Source organism: Malania oleifera, chromosome 9, assembly GCF_029873635.1.
Source record: "Malania oleifera isolate guangnan ecotype guangnan chromosome 9, ASM2987363v1, whole genome shotgun sequence".
Taxonomy (NCBI): domain Eukaryota; kingdom Viridiplantae; phylum Streptophyta; class Magnoliopsida; order Santalales; family Ximeniaceae; genus Malania; species Malania oleifera.
In genome coordinates, this window is record NC_080425.1 from 31,148,018 (window position 1) to 31,165,579 (window position 17,562).

The 17,562-nt window shown below is 39.5% G+C and overlaps 1 protein-coding gene across 7 annotated transcripts in view; it reads left to right on the plus strand.

Annotated features, from left to right (window-relative positions):
• The window catches only part of LOC131163783 (probable plastid-lipid-associated protein 4, chloroplastic), an 87,779-nt gene that overhangs the window by 41,787 nt on the left and 28,430 nt on the right, over positions 1-17,562 (plus strand). The window lies entirely within an intron of this gene.

A 17,562-nucleotide genomic window follows, 5' to 3' on the forward strand; every position in this document is an offset into this window, starting at 1 on the left:
TCTAACAAAAGTCGAGGGTACTCTGTTCTTGGTATGCTGCTGTTGCTATTCTGATGCTCCAGGTTGTGGCATGAAGATGCTGTTTTGATGCTTCATGTGTTCATGATTGATTGCTTGCAGCCATGGTCTTAAATTCCCACAAAATTGTTGAAATTTCCATCGAAATTCTGGTTTCCATCACCCTCAAAATCGAAATGGCTGTCAATTTCCGTCTTACGTAATTTCTGTTGAAATTTCTACAAATCATCCGAAACTAGTCGAAATCTAGAAATCTTAGCGAAACTTGTCGAAATTTTAACTATCAAATGAAATTTCCTCGGAATTCTAATTAGAGATTTAGGAGTGAATTGAAATTTCTCTTTATTAATTTTTTTTTTCGAAACAAAAGATATTATAAGGGCTTTTGAAATTATATAAAAAAATAAAAGTACAACAACATTTTATTTAACCATTCATGTCTAAATTATCATTATATGTATAATAAATAATATTTAAATGATTTATGAATTTCATTTGTATTAACTAAATATGTTTAATGCGCATTATCTTACAAATATGTTTGATAGACATATTGTATTACAACTTTTCCACCTCTTACACAAGATAGATGTATTTAACTTGTAATATATTAGTTCAACGACTTACATTATTATGTCTATTAACCATTTCTAAAGTTTCATAAAAAATTCCATGCTTTACTACTGATTTCCGTTATTTTTTCAAATCGAAATCAAAATTTCCATAGAAATTTTCGTACTTTTGGAGCTTCGAAATTTGAGTCAAAATCAAAATTTAAGACCTTGCTTGCAACATTGTAATAGTTTCTGGTTGGTTACGATTGGTTTTCGATGATTCTATTTCCTGTTCTTCCCTGCACTCACGCCTAGTGATGGTGTCTGCTGAGTCAGCTTTGGCTGATACTGTTAATGTATAGATCATAGTCATTAAATTGCTTGGATCCTTCAACTATCTGATGTGGTCTCATGTAGTGCATGAGTATACTAATGCAAAAGGGACATGCAAATATCTGCTGCATTCTCCTCCATTTCTAGACTCTAAGGATTATGAATATTGGATAGAACATGATATGTATTGCTCGTGTCGTTGTGAAATAGCATGGATCCATGAATTGCTGCAAACAGATGTTTTTGAACAGCCAAGGCTGCATGGGATGATCTTGATGAAAGCTTCTCACTAGATAAAAGTCAAACTCGTTTATATATATATATTAGCTATAGGAGCAGTTCCTAAAATATGACCAAGAAGGCAGACTCATTAGAGAGTATTATAACACTCTGTATGGTATGTGGGGGGAATTTGGCGTCTATCAACAAGTTAGTTCCAACGTTAAGATGATTAAGAGGCAACATATTGGGATATTGGCTTAAATTTGTGTCTAGGTGTTCTGAGTTTCAACCCACCTGCTATCAAATTCTTGCAGGTGAATCCATACCATCCATGAACAAATCATATGCAAGAATCAAATGAATCATTGAAGGTGGTTCTCATTCTTCTTCTCAAGCTTCTTCCCGCGATAATCTAACCATTGTTAGCATGTGGTGATTAGGGAAGTGTTGTAGGACAATGATGAGGTTTGGATGGCGGTGATGGTGAAGGTAGTGTATCAGAATCTGTAGCTTGTTGTGGCGATTTTTGCATTTGCTGACATTGTGGCAAGGACAATTTTACTGTTGATTATTGTTGGGATTGCCACAGGGAAAACCAACCTGAGCTAATAAAGTCTTTTGCATTGATTCTATTATTGACACTTCAAGTGCAATTGGCCATTTCATTGGGGAGTTTACATCACCTATTGTGTGTAACAATCTTGTCTGTATGGGTCAACAACTCCAAACTGAGTGTTCTACGTCTAGTACTATTATGACTCATTCACATTGTGTTAGGTCTTGCTTAACAAAAAAAATAAAAAAAAAAGAAGAAAGAAAAAAGAAGGAGAGTCAGGTTTCTGGCCTTGTCATCCTCCTCACCATGGGCTATCGATTCTGGTGGCTCTTCCCATATAATAGGTAATCATAATTTATTTAGCCCTTGATATCTACTAGTTTATAGTCTAAAGTTTGTTTTGCTGATGGTTTGGTTGCACTAGTTTCTTGTTATGGCAATATTCTTGCATTTCCTTCTGTTCCTCTTTCCTCTGTGTTGTATGTCTAAATTTCCCTTGAACCTGTTATTAGGTAGTCAGTTAACTAAATCTCATAATTGTTTTGTGACCTTCTTTCCTTCTCATTGTGTTATTCAAGATTAGATGAAGAGGATTAATAGAGGGCTTAAGAAGGACTGCCTATACTATATTGATGGTGGCGGCGATAGATCTAGTCTTTGTCATATAGCATCTTCAATTTCTACTCATGATGTTCCTACGGATCAACTACATAACAAGTTTTTCTCATATTCAAGTATGTTTCTCGTTTTGAGTGTTTTGCGCTTAACTAGGGAAGCATATAAGGACATTTTTCTGTCTAGGGTCCAATCTTATTGTAAACTTTTGTTTTTTCTTATTCATTTAGATGTTTAGGGTTCATGTAGAGTCAAGAATTTGATTCGTCATCAATATTTTGTGTCATTTGTGGATGTTTTTCACATATGACCTTGATCTATATGTTAAAAGATAAGCCTGAATTTAATTTATTCTACCTTGAACTAGAAACTCAATTTGACATAATTATTCAAAATTTTAAGTTTGATAATGCACTTGGATTTGTTTAAAATGAGCTTTAGTCTTTTTGCTTGGGTAAAGGCAGTATTCATCAATCATCATGTGTACATCCCCCTAAGCGGAAAAATAGACACTTGACATAGCACACTCTCTACTCTTTCATATGCCTCATAAAACCCTTTGGACCAATGCTCTTCCTACAACTTATTTTCTGCTTAACAGGATGCTCGAGTGTTCTAAAGGGACAAATTCCCTTAAGTAAAGTGTACGCAGAAACATCCATGTTCTCTACCATGCCTCATGTTTTTAGATGCACAAGTTTTACATACTAGCTACCATAAGTTCTCTCCTTGTTTTGTTAAATGTATTTTGTTGGGTGCCCAAGAACTCAAAAATGATATAGATGTTATTATCCCCACATTTGCAGGAAATATATTAATGTAGATCTTGCCCTTTCTAAAAGAGACCTTATTTCTTTAGGGCCGAGTTCTCTTCAGATGAATATGTTTTGAGTCCTTCAACAGTTTTGAGTGCCCCATTGCGTGTTGATTCTCCTTATTCTACTTGAACCCCTTTGGAAAAAAGCTTTCACTTATTGACCTAGAGAAACAAGTGAGGGTTTATGAATGATGGAAAGTAGGTATGGACCTCACTACTACTTTGCAACTGCATTTTTTGCCCTTCACTGTTCTGACTTCTTGTTTTTGAGATCCATACAAGCCTGATTTGAATTTTCCAATTAATCATCGAAAAGGAACTTGAACATTTGCTCTGCATCCCTAGTTGCTTCTCCTATTGCTCATAAGTTTTATTCTTCACTTTCGTCCGATGCATTCTTTTGCCTTGTGTGGATGGAAACATGCAATGGATGTAGAAATGAATGTTTTTACTCGAGGGACATGGGACTTGGTTAATGTTCCTCCTAACAAGGTGTTGGTTGGGTGTTGTTGCCTTTAGGCCAGTAAATAACTGTCTCAATTGGTCACCAAGGAGTACACCAACTCATATGGTACTGATTATTTTGAGACCTTCCCTCTAGTTTCTTGACTAATTTCTATTCATGCATTGATATCATTGGAAGCTAATTTTGGTTGGCCCTTATACAATGTGAATAATGCCTTCTTGTGTGGAGAGTTGTAGAAAGAAGCATACATGGAGAACCTCCTATCTATGTTTCTTAAGGGGAGGATTGTAAGCTTTATAGGTTGCATAAAGACATTTGAGATCTTAAATAGTCTCCTCGAGCTTGGTTTGACAAATTTAGTTTGATGGTCTCTACATTTGGTTTTGTCTAGTCCTACTTTGATCATTTGGTTGTTTCCACAAAGATGGGATAGATGTGGTAATGCTACTAATGTAGTAGTTTATGTTGATGTCATTTTCACTAGTAGTGATGAAAGCTAGATTTAGATGGTCTTGAAGCAAAATTTCAAATCAAGGACTTGGGTACTCTTCTATTACTTCTGTGACGTTGGTATTGTATGGTGTAACAAAATATTGAATGTACCTCAACAAAAATGTACATTGGACTTGTAAGTGAGAATGGTGTGCTAGGAGCTAAACCGATACTCCTATAGATTCAGCATGAAGTTGTCCAGGGATGTTGGATCAGTCTTTGAAGACAAATGTTGATGGCTTTGGTTGGCAAGTTGATTAACTTGACTGTTAGTCGACCTGACATATTCTACGCTGTGAGGGTGGTGAGTTATTTATATAAAAAGTCCTAAATAGCCATGTTGGGATGCTATTTGTAGAATTCTACTGTATCTTAAAGGTTCTCATGGTAGAAGTTTAATGTAGTTAAAGCTATGAGATCGTTGGATACTCTAGTGTAGATTTGGTTGGCTCTCTCAATGATTGAAGGTGTACTATTTGATGTTGTACATTTGTGGGATGTAATCCTTTTACTTGGCATAGAAAGAAACAAATTATTGTAGCAAGATCAAATTCTTAAGTAGAATATTGAGCATTGGCTTATTTTTGTGATTAAGCTTATGTGGTTAAAGTCTCTTATGTTAGAGATGGTCTTTTTTGTAATGAAACTCATAAGATACACATTTTGATAATCAATATGCTATTTATGTTGCTGGCAACCCAATTCTTCATAGGCCAAACATTTCACACCTTGTGAAAGGTTGTGACACACTAGTTGTTGCAGGCAAGCTGAGCTAGTAAGCCAAAACCAAACCATAGTTTCACTGAAACCATTAAATATAAATGAAGCGGAAATGCTACGCAAAAATGAAAGTAAACATGAGTTATGCAGTAAATCGTAAAGCAACGCATTCATTAATCACACCTCCATAGGAACTGTGTGTTTAGCAAAGGAAGGCACTAGGCTAAACATATTTGAAAAGAAGCTAGTAAGATGCAATGATTGATGAACACTCACCCTCTCCTAAAGAACATTTGATGCAAATCTTACTCTAGCAGGAGGAAACATATGGGGGAGTCATACTCCTTATTTCTTTAAGGCATCATCCTACTAAAAAATAAATTACACTAGCATTTACAAGATGATTACCCACCCCATATGCACAAGACAAGTTGTCAAGCAAGCATAATGCGCTGAACAAGTTTGGCTCATGATATTCGCCCCCACTTACAAATTCAACATTCTCATAGACTTTGATGCTAATAACTTTTAAGGCATTTCCACTTCATTGAGAATTCGTGCTATTTTCACCTCAATGATGTGAAGTCTCTGTTGCAGATCTCTTCAACGCCTTGTCTATCAGGGTGCAAGGTCTTTGATTGATTGACTTCGACTTTGTTCTTGAGTTTTGGTGAGTAATGGCTTAAGGAATGTGAAACACAGGGTGCACCTTCATCCAAGTTGAATGATCAACCTTGTAAGAAGAAGGTGACTTTAGGAAGATGGGGACTGATCCTTTATCCTGACCCTATAGTGACTTGATCTGTTCTAACTGGAGCTTCATGCCTTCACAAGCTTGAAGTCACCCATGTTGAACTTTAACGGTCTTCTATTTTGATATGCCCCTACTTCTTGAAGCTTTCTCCTCGTAGGATTAAGCAATCTTTGCATTTTGTTTCCATTCATTGATGGAGATGTACTCTTTCCTCTATACGACTCATCCATTGTGTGGGGAAACAATGATTACTAGCCTGTAACGAGCTCAAAAGGACCTATGTTGGTGGTTGAGCTCTTTTGAGCATTGAAACATAACCAAACGATGTTGAGTAGCTGCACCCAATTAGTTGACTACAATGAAATGGCCAAGTTCTTCTTTAGTAGTCCAATAAATCTCTCCGTTTGTCCATTTTTCTGTGGGAGTTATCTTGAAGAGATATCAAGCTATGAATTGAGGATTCTAAAAAATTTTTGTGCAAAAGTTTCTCGAAGTATTGTGTCTTGGTCATTGAGATGTCTTAGGAAACACCCTAATACTCCGAACATGTTTCAAAAACAGTTGTGTTGTCTCCTAGTAAGTAGTACTTAGTGCTGTTTCATATTGTACTCCAAAAACTTGTCAATACCCTTAAGTATAGACCCTATATCCATGTCTATAGGGAAATTGGTAATGAAGTCTAGTGAGACACTCTCCCACGGTCTCTTTGGTACTTAAAGAGGCCCTAAAAACCCTACAATTGCACTCTTCTTTCGCTCAACCATAACTTCAACTCAATCACCTCATCACGCATAAATGGCTAGTAATAACTCTGCTTCAACAATGCCAAAGTATAATGCCATCCTAGGTGTCCTATCCACATAGTATCTTGACACATAGAACAATGTCTTCCTCAGATCACTAGCTCAAGGAACAAAAATCCGATAGTAAACCATCCTGTAACGTGCATTGGTGCACTTTGCCCTTGTCCAACTTGATGAGGTTTTGGGCAAGCGAAACATTGGCAAGGCTCTCTTTAGTGCACTACTGCACTCTTATTGTCGTGGTCATTGTGGTAGCTCTACGTACAATTAAGTGACTTGTGAGTTATAAAACCCCAAGCTTGGCCTTTGTTCTAAGTGCACGTATGACTTGGTTCATTTGCCTTGCCATGTACTGGAAGGAGAAATCAAACTCATTAGGAATTCTTTCTAACAGGCGCTTGGGGGATAACGTAGGTGTCACAAGCTAAGCTTGTTCAGGGCATTGTGCTTGCCTGTGACTGCTTATCTCGTGTGCTTGGGATGGGTTTCCATCATGTAAATGCTAGTGTAGGGTTATTTTCTGCTAGTAGTGTCTTTGTATGCCAAATAAGGCAGTATGACTCTTCGGTCACTTTGATGTTTCCTAGTGCCAGGATGATAATTACATAAAAACTTCTTTAGGGGAGGGTGAGTGTTCATCAGTCATTGTAAAACTGACTAGCTATTGTCAACGTGTTTAGCCTACTTGCCTCCCTCACTAAACACACCATGTCAACGAAGGTGGTGTTAATGAATTACGTTTGCTTCAATGTTTACTGCTTGCTTGCCATGGCTTTCATGAATTGATTACAGGTTCCGCTGCTATTTGAATGAATGTTAATGAAAGTGTTTCGTGGATGAATGTTGGTAAACGATAGGCTGGCTAGTTAAGCAAGAGTGCTTTAGCTAGCGCCACACGGTCCTTCACAAGGGTGTGAAAATAATCGGACTGTGACATTTTGTATCACAGCCATGTCGGTGACACTTGGTGAGAGCCCAAGGTTGAGTTGCTACGTGAATTTGATTGCCTTCGTTGTTGGATTTGGAAAGCTTTGGTAAGTGACCATGGCACCAAACACTGCTGAGAGGATTAGCGTGCTGGAAGCACAGGTTGAGACAACAACCAACACTATTGCCGCGGAGGTGGCCCAGATGAGAGAACTTGTTGATGAAGTGATGGGATCACAAAAACATCAAGTAGGTTTGATAGGCGACATGTCAGAGGACTTTCGCCATGCAATTGAAACTTTGCAGTCGCAGATGGCTAATCTGGATGCAAAGGTGAATCTGATGGTTCTTGTTATGGGGAACTCCAACACTTCGGGAGTTAGTAAGACCAAGGTACCTGAACCCTGGACATATGGGGGTGCCCGTGATGCTAAGGCGTTAGAGAACTTTTTGTTTGATATGGAACAATATTTTCGCGCTGTGAGGATGACCTCAGAACAGGTGAAAGTGGATACTGCAACCATGTACTTGGTTGGTGACGCCAAACTGTGGTGGCGTGCTAAGTACAATGACATTGAAAATGGAAATTGTGTAATTGATAATTGGGCAGACTTGAAAAGAGAGCTCAAGGCCCAATTCTTTCCTGAGAATGTTGAGTACAATGCAAGGAAAAAGCCGAGAGACCTCAAGCATATTGGTTCGATCAGGGAATACGTGAAACAATTTTCTGATTTGATGTTGGATATTCGGGATATGTCGGAGAAGGACAAGTTGTTCTATTTTCTAAAGGGGATGAAACCGTGGGCAAGAACTGAACTTCATAGGCCAAGGGTTCAAGAGTTGTCTACTGCACAAGCTGCTGCAGAACGCTTGACTGACTGCGTTGGTGATGATACTGCTTCGTCCAAACGGTTTGGCGGAGAGAGAAACAGTGGAAAGTCTTTCAGAATGGCAAACCCAATAGTGGGGGAGTCGACTCTAAATCATTAACCTTGAAGGAAGCTTCATCGTCTCAAGGATTCAACACACCCAATGGAAAGGGGAAGAGTAAAATTTCATGCTACTTGTGTGGTGGATCTCACAAAATAAGTGAGTGTCAACACAAGAGATTACTCAATACCTTACAAGCTTCTACTTCGGGAAAAGGGGTGGAAAGCGAGGAGGAAGAGGATGATGCCCCGAGGGTGGGTTCAGTGCGGCTAGTGAGCGCATTGGAAAAGTAGGAAAAAACAACAAAAGTTACACGAGCAAAAGGGTTAATGTTTGTGGACTTGAGAATCAATGGGAAGAGCACCCGCACTATGGTGGATACCGGGGCTACCCATCACTTTGTTTTGCAACCGGAAGCTTGGAGACTCAACTTATCCTTAGTGAAGGATACAGGACGCATGAAAGCAATTAATTCTGTAGCCCAGCCTACTCTCGGAGTAGCCAAGCAAGTTACTGTGAAGCTTGGACAGTGGGAAGGTCATGCGAATTTCACAGCGATGCCATTGGATGACTTTCCAATCATTTTAGGAATGGAGTTCCTAAGGGGGACGAGGGCAGTGTTGATGCCTTCGACTGGTTCCCTGTGTTTGATGGGAGATCACTCGTGCATGGTGCAAGTCGTTGCAACGAAAGGAGACGACGGGAAGTCCCTTTTAGCCATACAACTCAATGAGGGATTGGGTCAGGGTGAGCAGACACGTCTAGCCACGGTGTTGGTAGACAAAGAAGTAGGCCAAGAGCTGGAGCCTACGACCATCCAAGCGGTGTTGGATGAGGATAAGGAGGTGTTGCCGGATAAGCTATCTCACAATTTGCCTTCACAACGGACTGTGGAGCAAGAGATTGAGTTGTTATCAGGAGTGAAACCACCTACTAAAGGGCCATGTCGGATTGCGCCTCAAGAGATAGTAGAGTTGGGGGAACAACTTGATGAATTGGAAGCAGGATGTGTTTGCCCTTCCAAAACACCGTTGAGAGCATCGGTGTTGTTTCAAAGGAAACATGAAGAGCATCTACGGAAGGTGTTTGACAGGCTGAGGGGAAACAGTTTGGATGTGAAGAAAGAGAAGTGTTCTTTCGCTTAGTGGAGCAACAAATTCTTTGGTCAAGTGGTTGAACAAGGTCGTATCCAAGGGGTATGGAGAAGGTAAGGATGATTCAAGAACGGAAGATCCCCACGACAGTGAAGGAGTTGCGTTCCTTTCTTGGCCTTACTAAATACTGCAAGAAGTTCGTTGAGGGGTACTCGCGGGGAATGACTCCAATGACAGGACTACTGGGAAGGTATTATTGGCCGCACACGTGGGATGATGTGGTTGATTATACCAAAACTTGTCTCACTTGCCAACAAGACAAGGGGGAGCGGAAGAAGTATGGTACTTTCATGGCCGTACCAAAGTACTGTTTGGCAGAGGAGACGACACAATTGTTCCTTGTGATTGTTGTGAAACATTGGGGTGTTCCCCAAGTTATTATTTGTGACCGAGACTTAATGTTCACTGACAACTTCTTGAAAGAATTTTTCAGGATATTCAGGTCACATATTGACATCTCTTTGAGTTCTCACCGACAGACAGACGGATAGATGAAGAGATTGAGAGAGCTGCTAGATGAGTACTTGTGCCATTTTGTCAAAGACAACCAGGAGAATGGCGTGCAACTACTTGATGTGGCTCCGTTCTGTGGCAACACCTAAAGGCGCTTAACAACCAACAAGAGCCCTTTTGAGCTTGTTACAGGCCAGCTGCTGCTGTTACCTCACACAGTGGGCGAGCCGTACAGATGAAAGAGTCCTAGGGCATACGTCTTCACCAGTGAAGGGAGACAAAATGCAGAGTTTGCCCAAGCCTATCTGGAGAAAACTTCTGAGCAGATGAAGAAGTGGGCTGATAAGGGGAGAAGACTACAGTTTCATGTCAGCTACCTCAAGCCGTTCAACGCCAACACCAATGACTTGAGCAGAAGTCAGTACAACAGAGCAGAGTTGAAGATAGTGCAACCTGACATACATGACGTTGAAGAGATCCTTGCAGACAGAAAGTTCATATCCTCAAGGAAGAAGCAGCAGAAGTTCCTAGTGAAGTGGAAATGCCTTGATGACATAGAAATCAGCTGGATTTCTGCGGAAGATATTCAACCGTTCGTGGACAAGTTTGAAGTGTACCTACCGCAAAAAGTCTATGAGGACGTCGACCGCATAAGTGGGGGAGAATGTCACGAGTTAAGCTTGTTCATTGCATTATGCTTGCCTGTGACCACTTATCTCGTGTGCTTGGGATGGGTTTCCATCATGTAAATACTAGTGTAGGGTTATTTTCTGCTAGTAGTGTCTTTGTATGCCAAATAAGGCAGTATGACTCCTCGGTCACTTTGATGTTTCCTAGTGTCAGAATGATAATTACATAAAAACTTCTTTAGGGGAGGGTGAGTGTTCATTAGTCATTGTAAAACTGACTAGCTATTGTCAACGTGTTTAACCTACTTGCCTCCCTCGCTAAACACACCATGTCAACGAAGGTGTTGTTAATGAATTACGTTTGCTTCAATGTTTACTGCGCTTGCCACGACTTTCATGAATTGATTACGGTTTCCGCTGCTATTTGAATGAATGTTAATGAAAGTGCTTCGTGGATGAATGTTGGTAAACGATAGGCTGGCTAGTTAAGCAAGAGTGCTTTAGCTAGTGCTGCACGGCCCTTCACAGGGGTGTGAAAATAATCGGACCGTGACAGTAGGCCATGTAAAGAAATGGCTGACCACTGAGTTATTCATTTTCACTATGAATTTAGACCCAAGCAAGTAATGCCACCTCGCTCATAGACAATGAATCACTGCCAGCATCTCCTTCTCTTGAGCTTTGTACTTCTTCTCAACTTTATTAAGCTTACTGCTCTTATATGCAGTTGGATGCTTGTAATAGACTCCACTGAGAGCATAGTTTGATGCATTTGGTGTAGGTTTCATAATGTTTGGAGAGCAAGTATTGGATCCCTCTAGCTTCCTTCAAGTCATTGAAGGTTCCTTAGCACTCTTGCTCCCAGTTCCACCCATAACCCTTTAGCAATTTGGTTAACGTGGCAGTCCTCCTCGAGTACCCCTTAATGAACTTGTAATTGAAATTAGCGAGTTCAAGAAGGTGTGCAGCTTCTTGATTTCCATTGGGATCTTCTATCTTGAAAAGCCTCACCGTCTTTATATCCATCCAGATACGACCTTGTCAACCACATAATAAGGAATTTAATACTCTTCCGAGAAAAAGAGAAGTTCTCTTTCTTCACATAAAGGTTGTTCTACTTCATTAATACTTTTATTAGATGCTCTTGTTCCTTGAAAATGGAATTATAGACAATAATGTGATTGAGGTGTATTATGACAAACTTGTTGAGGTAGTCATGAAACACCTGATTAGCGAGAAATTCATTGGAGCATTCGTCAACTTGAACAAATTACCAAGCATTCATAGGCCCTTTAAGCCATGCAAGTTGTCTTGGACTCATCACCTTTCGTTATACTCACTTGATAGTAGCTTGACTTTGGTGAAGGTCTTGGCATGACTTGATCGAACAACAATCTGTGGAGTGGGATACTACTTGTTGCGCATTGTCACTTTGTTAAGCGCGTGGTAATCCAACATCCACGGGTACCATCATGTTTCCTCTGAAACAACACAATTGCTTGGGATGGTGCTTTGGAAGGAAGTATATAACTCTTCCAATAACTCATTAAGTTGCATCCTTAATTGTGCGAACTCTAGAGGCACCGTTTGGTTAGGAGGCTTCACCCTAGTAACAATTGATCTCATGCTCCGCACCTTGTTGCGAAGGCAAGTTGTGCGATAGCTTATTCATTTGTACTCCTCTAACACATGTTGGATGCGAGTAGGCATGTGCTTTTTGTCCTACACCTCTGTCCACCTCTAACAAGGCTATACAAGTTGGTTCTCCTCTTTTCAATCCTTTTTTGAGTAATATGACTGGGAAGAATTTCTCGTTGTCTTCTTTCTTTGCCACAACTTGCACCATCCAAGAGTGATCTCCTATCAGGCAAAGGGAACTAGCAAACAAAATCGGGATAGTTGTAGCGTCCCATAAGGATTCCATTCCAAGTACCACATGGAAATCATCCATTGGAATGCCTATGGAATTTGCTTGCCTTGCCTACTTCGCAAGCTTCATATTCACTTGCTTGGCTACTCCTAATGTACTTTGGGCTGGAGAGTTAACCACTTTTATGTGTCCTAAGTCCTTTTCCAACTTCAAGTTGAGTCTTTGCATTTCCTGTGCGAAGCGAAATTATAGGTAGCCCTAATATCCACAGTGCTTTTCCCATTGATTTGCAGACCCACACACATGAATCCTTAAGCTTGTCCAAGTTTGGGTTCTTTCCTCTGCCTCTCCAATGCATTGAGTAATCGTGCACCCATCCTCAAGGTTTCCTCCTAATCCTTATCTTGTCCTTGTAACCCCTCCACAATGTTAGGCATTGATTGATGATTTGTGAGGGTCTAGACACAGGACCCTTACCACCAGATATGTTGAAAGACTGAGATAAGGATGCTTCCATTAAATTTGATGTCTTGGTGTTGATTGCCCCACTTTTGGGTTTGCCCTTGTCGAAAAACTTTAGGTTATTTTCACCGGATGAGCCACTTTCCTTAGGCTTAGTGGAACTCTCTTCAGCAGAGTTAGTTAAGCTTTCCATAGAAACTTGTTCGAAAAGTCTTGAACTCTTTGTAAATGAAGTTTTACCCTTGCCCATAATTTTAAACCCCCGAGGAAGTAAAATAGTTTATCTTTCTATGACGTACCCTGTATATCCAACATCAAAGAGAGAACTTGCACACTCTCTTTTAGTGGTGTGCTTGAGATCTTGTAGTTTGCACTGAGCATTGTACCCAACATTCTCAAGAAAGAATTAGGCTTTCAACCTTTCTTCAAGTCTGCTTAAGTATCAATTAAACATTAATTGTTCTGAATCTTATCATACTTGGTATGCCACCACAACTCATCTCCACTCAAGTCTATAGTACCCATGGATTTCTTTGCCTCTTTGAGTCGGTTGTAATTGTAGGAAAGTTTGCTCCATAAGAAGTTCTCCAACCTTTAGCATTTGGGCACCGCCATACGTCCTAGGCTATGGCACCCTTGTTCTCCCACATTCTAACGCTGTTTAATCGGAATTCCTCAGACCTATCTTGTGTTGTAGCGTTTATACTGTACCATGAAAATCTTCCCTTGGGATCTCTGCAATAAATCAACATGTTCCATGAGTTAGGCCATCTCTATGCATCATGATTGACAATTTCAGCATGTGCTCCATCAATTCCCTCTATATTAATGTGCAACATGGTTCTCCTACTAACGCTTCACACAATCCCACAATTTGAAGGCAATTGAATCACAAAGCAATTAACCAAGCTCTGACATCAATTATCACGAGCTAAGTACTTCACACATTGGGAAAGGCCATGCAACACTAGTTGTAGCACACAAGTTTAACTAGTTAGCCGAAAGCAAATTGCAAATTAATGAATAAGTTCATGACCTTAGAGTACAAATGAAGTGGAAGCAGTAAACATACATGAATGAAAACATCAATCATGCGATATACCCTAAAGTAATGCAATTCATTAATCACATTTTTGTAGGTAATGTGTGTTTAGTCAGGGAGGCAAGTAGGCTAAACATGTTTACTGCTATTGAAGTTTACAATGATTGATGAACGTTCACCCTCTCCTAAAGAGCATTCTATGCTATTCTCCCTCTGTCACTAGGAAATGTCAATGTCCCTATTTTCACTAAGGTTTTATCCTATTCCAAGAATAAAACCTACATAATATTTACATGTGGGTTATTCATCCTATGTGCACAAGATAAGTAGTCATAGGGAAGCATAATGCCCTGAACAAGCTTGTCTCGTGATCCAGTATTTTATAAAGACAAAGCGCGTTGAAGTTTACTGCCATTTTGTGAGGGTGTAGTATTGAAGAATGTTGTGAGGATTCCATTTATTAAATCTATGGATCGGTTAGGCAATATTTTGACCAAGAATTTATTTAAGCCTGTCTTGTCTAATGGTTGTAAGAAGTTATGGTTAGGTGATATGCATAGTTTTATACACCTCCAACTTGATGGGGGAGTGTTTGAAGAGAATAGGCTATTTTAGTAATTATGCGGTGTGAGTGGGGGCATTTTTGTCTTTCATGTCATTTTATTATTAATATACAATGAAGCAATATGTAGTTGTACATGAGGCTTGACAAAAGTGCCACCCAACACTTTCCTCTTCTTCTCTTCTCCATCTCTAGCTTTACAACACGGCTTAAAAAAATTAAAATATACGTGAAAATTTTTTTTAGGGCAAAAGACATTGACCTTCATTGAGATTTGGTAAAAAGACAAGAACCTCTCTTGAGGTTTCAAAAATCTCATAGACCTCCCTTAAGATTTCAAAAGTCCCATTGACCTCCCCTGACATTTGATTTTTGAGAACTTATAACAAAATTTGTCTTTTTGCCAAAATAAGGGGTGGTTTGTCTTTTTGTCAAACCTTAGAGAAGGTTTTGGATTTTTTGAAATTTCAGAGGAGGTCCTTATGATTTTTAAAACCTTAGGGAGGTATTTGTCTTTTTTCCAGCATCAGGGGAGGTAAGTGTCTTTTAGCCTTTTTCTTTTAATAAAAATTTCTTAACAATATTGACTAATATTAACTGGGTTCATAGAATGTGTTAATGGTTATTTAGTCATTTAACATTATTATTAATTGTTAAGAGTTTGGTTTGTAATAAGTGTAAATTCGTAAGGGTATTATGGTCATCCTATTGTACTTGACATATATTATAAATAGAGGGAGAGACCTATCATTGAATTTAGGTCTTCCATTTTACCCAATTAATCAACATGGTATTAGAGCATGATTCTGAAACCTAAACCCTTAGTGTTATCACCACCCAAAGCCTAAAACCCAAACTCTGCTGCACGTGTATCATCATAGAAGATTTTTTAGGGATATTATAATTTATATTCCTAGAAAACATCCAGGAGCAGCAGAGAGTCAGACCAGTCGCTGGAATTTTCTGGGCGACACTGCCAGTTTGAGAACATAAAATCCACTATAGATTTGTCAAAACCAACACCATAGTCACCCACAGACACTGCTGATCTGCCCCCCAACTGAAATCCTACTTCCAGGCAGTGAACCACGTGCCCTCACGTGCTGGACGAAGGCTGCCAGCGCTGGCCCCATGCACCGGCGCGCGAAGCCACTTTCAAGTATGGTTTTGACCTGAAATGATCCAGCAGTGATCCAATCCCTGTATTGACATGTTATTGGAGTTTTTCGTGATGTTTTTTTGCCCAAAGAACTCACCTTTTTTAATTACTCATGTGCGGCACCCATGGAATGCTTGTTTAATGCTTTGTGAATCAGTTTATCAATGGTTATTGAATTTATTGGGTCTGAAACAGTGGGATTTGCTGTGTTTTTTGATTCAATGTTCTAATTCCTTCCATATATCAAAAGATCAAGCTGTTGGACATGTGTTTTGCTCAAAGATCCAATCTTTGTTGTGACCATGCACTCGTGGTAATTTATTAGTTGTTGATCGTTGTTAGTAACAGTCATTAATGACTTTCTTGGAGCAGTGGCAGTGCTCATAAGCTGTTTTTTGTGAGGCTGTGGCAGTATTATATAAGTTAGTTGGTGATTTCTCCATGGCAGTTTTAGTGGTTCACTTCTCCAATTGTTCTAGTGCTATGAGTTGCTTTCTTGGGGTTGTGTCTGAGTTTCTTGGTGCTGTGGCAGTCTTGTACTGATTTATTTGTGACTTGTTCATGGTTGGTCACCTTGTTCGTGTTTGTTCCGATTGTTCCTGAAATTAATCTTATGGTCATTGGTCTGAGTTTGTGAATGCTGTGATGGAGTTTGCAAGTCCCAAAAGTATTGTTTCTTTGTTAACCTCTTGTTTGAGTGAACCGCATTCTGTGACTATATCAGAGGAGGAATATTCAAGGTTTCTATAGTATCAATCGTCTCAACAAGCATCTTATCACATTGCGTCTTTTGCCCAAAAAGTTAATCCTACAGTCATCTAGTATCCTTCCTGCTACTCCTTAGGCTATCGATTATGCTGCCACTGACCATATAATAGGCGCAACCAACTTCATTTGTGATCTCCAGTATCCAAATATCTACCTCAAGTTACCCTTGTTGATGGGTCCACTATTGCTGTTAAGCGAATAGGAACAGTAAATCCTACTCCTTCCATCTCTCTTTCTTCTACTTTATACATTCCTAAATCTCCTTTCAATCTCATGTTAGTTAGTAAGCTTACAAAGTCACTAGATTGTTCTGTCACATTGTTTCCTGATTTTGCGATTATTAGGATTTGAAGACGAGAAAGACAAATGGCATAGAACATGAGGCTCGTGGACTTTACTACTTTGAGTTGCCTTCTCCACCCATTGCCTGCTTAGTCGCAGCTACACCACTTCAAATCCATTGTCTCCTTGGTTATCTGTCCTTGGACAAGTTAAAATAGCTAGTTCCTAAATTGAATTTTTTGTGTCTAATCTTGAGTGCGAGTCTTGTCAATTGGTCAAGCATCATTGTGTTCCCTTTGTTTCTCAGGTTGACTAATGAGTGGTTAGTCCTTTCATGCTAGCTAGGCCACTCCGATATTTGGGGTCGTAGTCATGTCACATCAAAGTTGGGGTTTCGATACTTTGTTACACTTGTTGATGACTACTCTAGGATGACTTGGTTATATCTAATGAAAAATCGTTCAGAATGGGTTGATTTCTTGGAGTAGGTTTGAAAAAGGATCTTAGAGTGTCTAGTTTGATATCTTTGGTGCCTTCTATTCCCAAATAAGGACTTAATTTGATATGTCAGTTAGGATATTTTGTAGTGATAATGCTAAGGAGTATTTTAGTACCCAATTTAGTACTATATGACTGGCTCTGGTATGATCCATTAGTCCTTTAGTGCCCACATTCCACAACAAAATGGGGTTGCAAAGTAGAAAAAATGACACATTCTTGATGTCACTTGTACCCTATTGTATCAAATGAATGTCCCGAAAGGTTTTTGGAGTGATGCTATCCTCCCTGCGTTCTCCCTTATCAATAAAATGCCATCTTCTATCCTTGGCCATATTTAGTTATCTTCCCTAAGGCTCTGTTGTTCTCCTCCTTGTATGTTTGGTTATATGTCCTTTGTCCATTAGTTAATTCCAGGAATGAAAAAGTTGGATCCTCGTGCTATCAAATGTATTTTTTTGGACTATTCCTATACT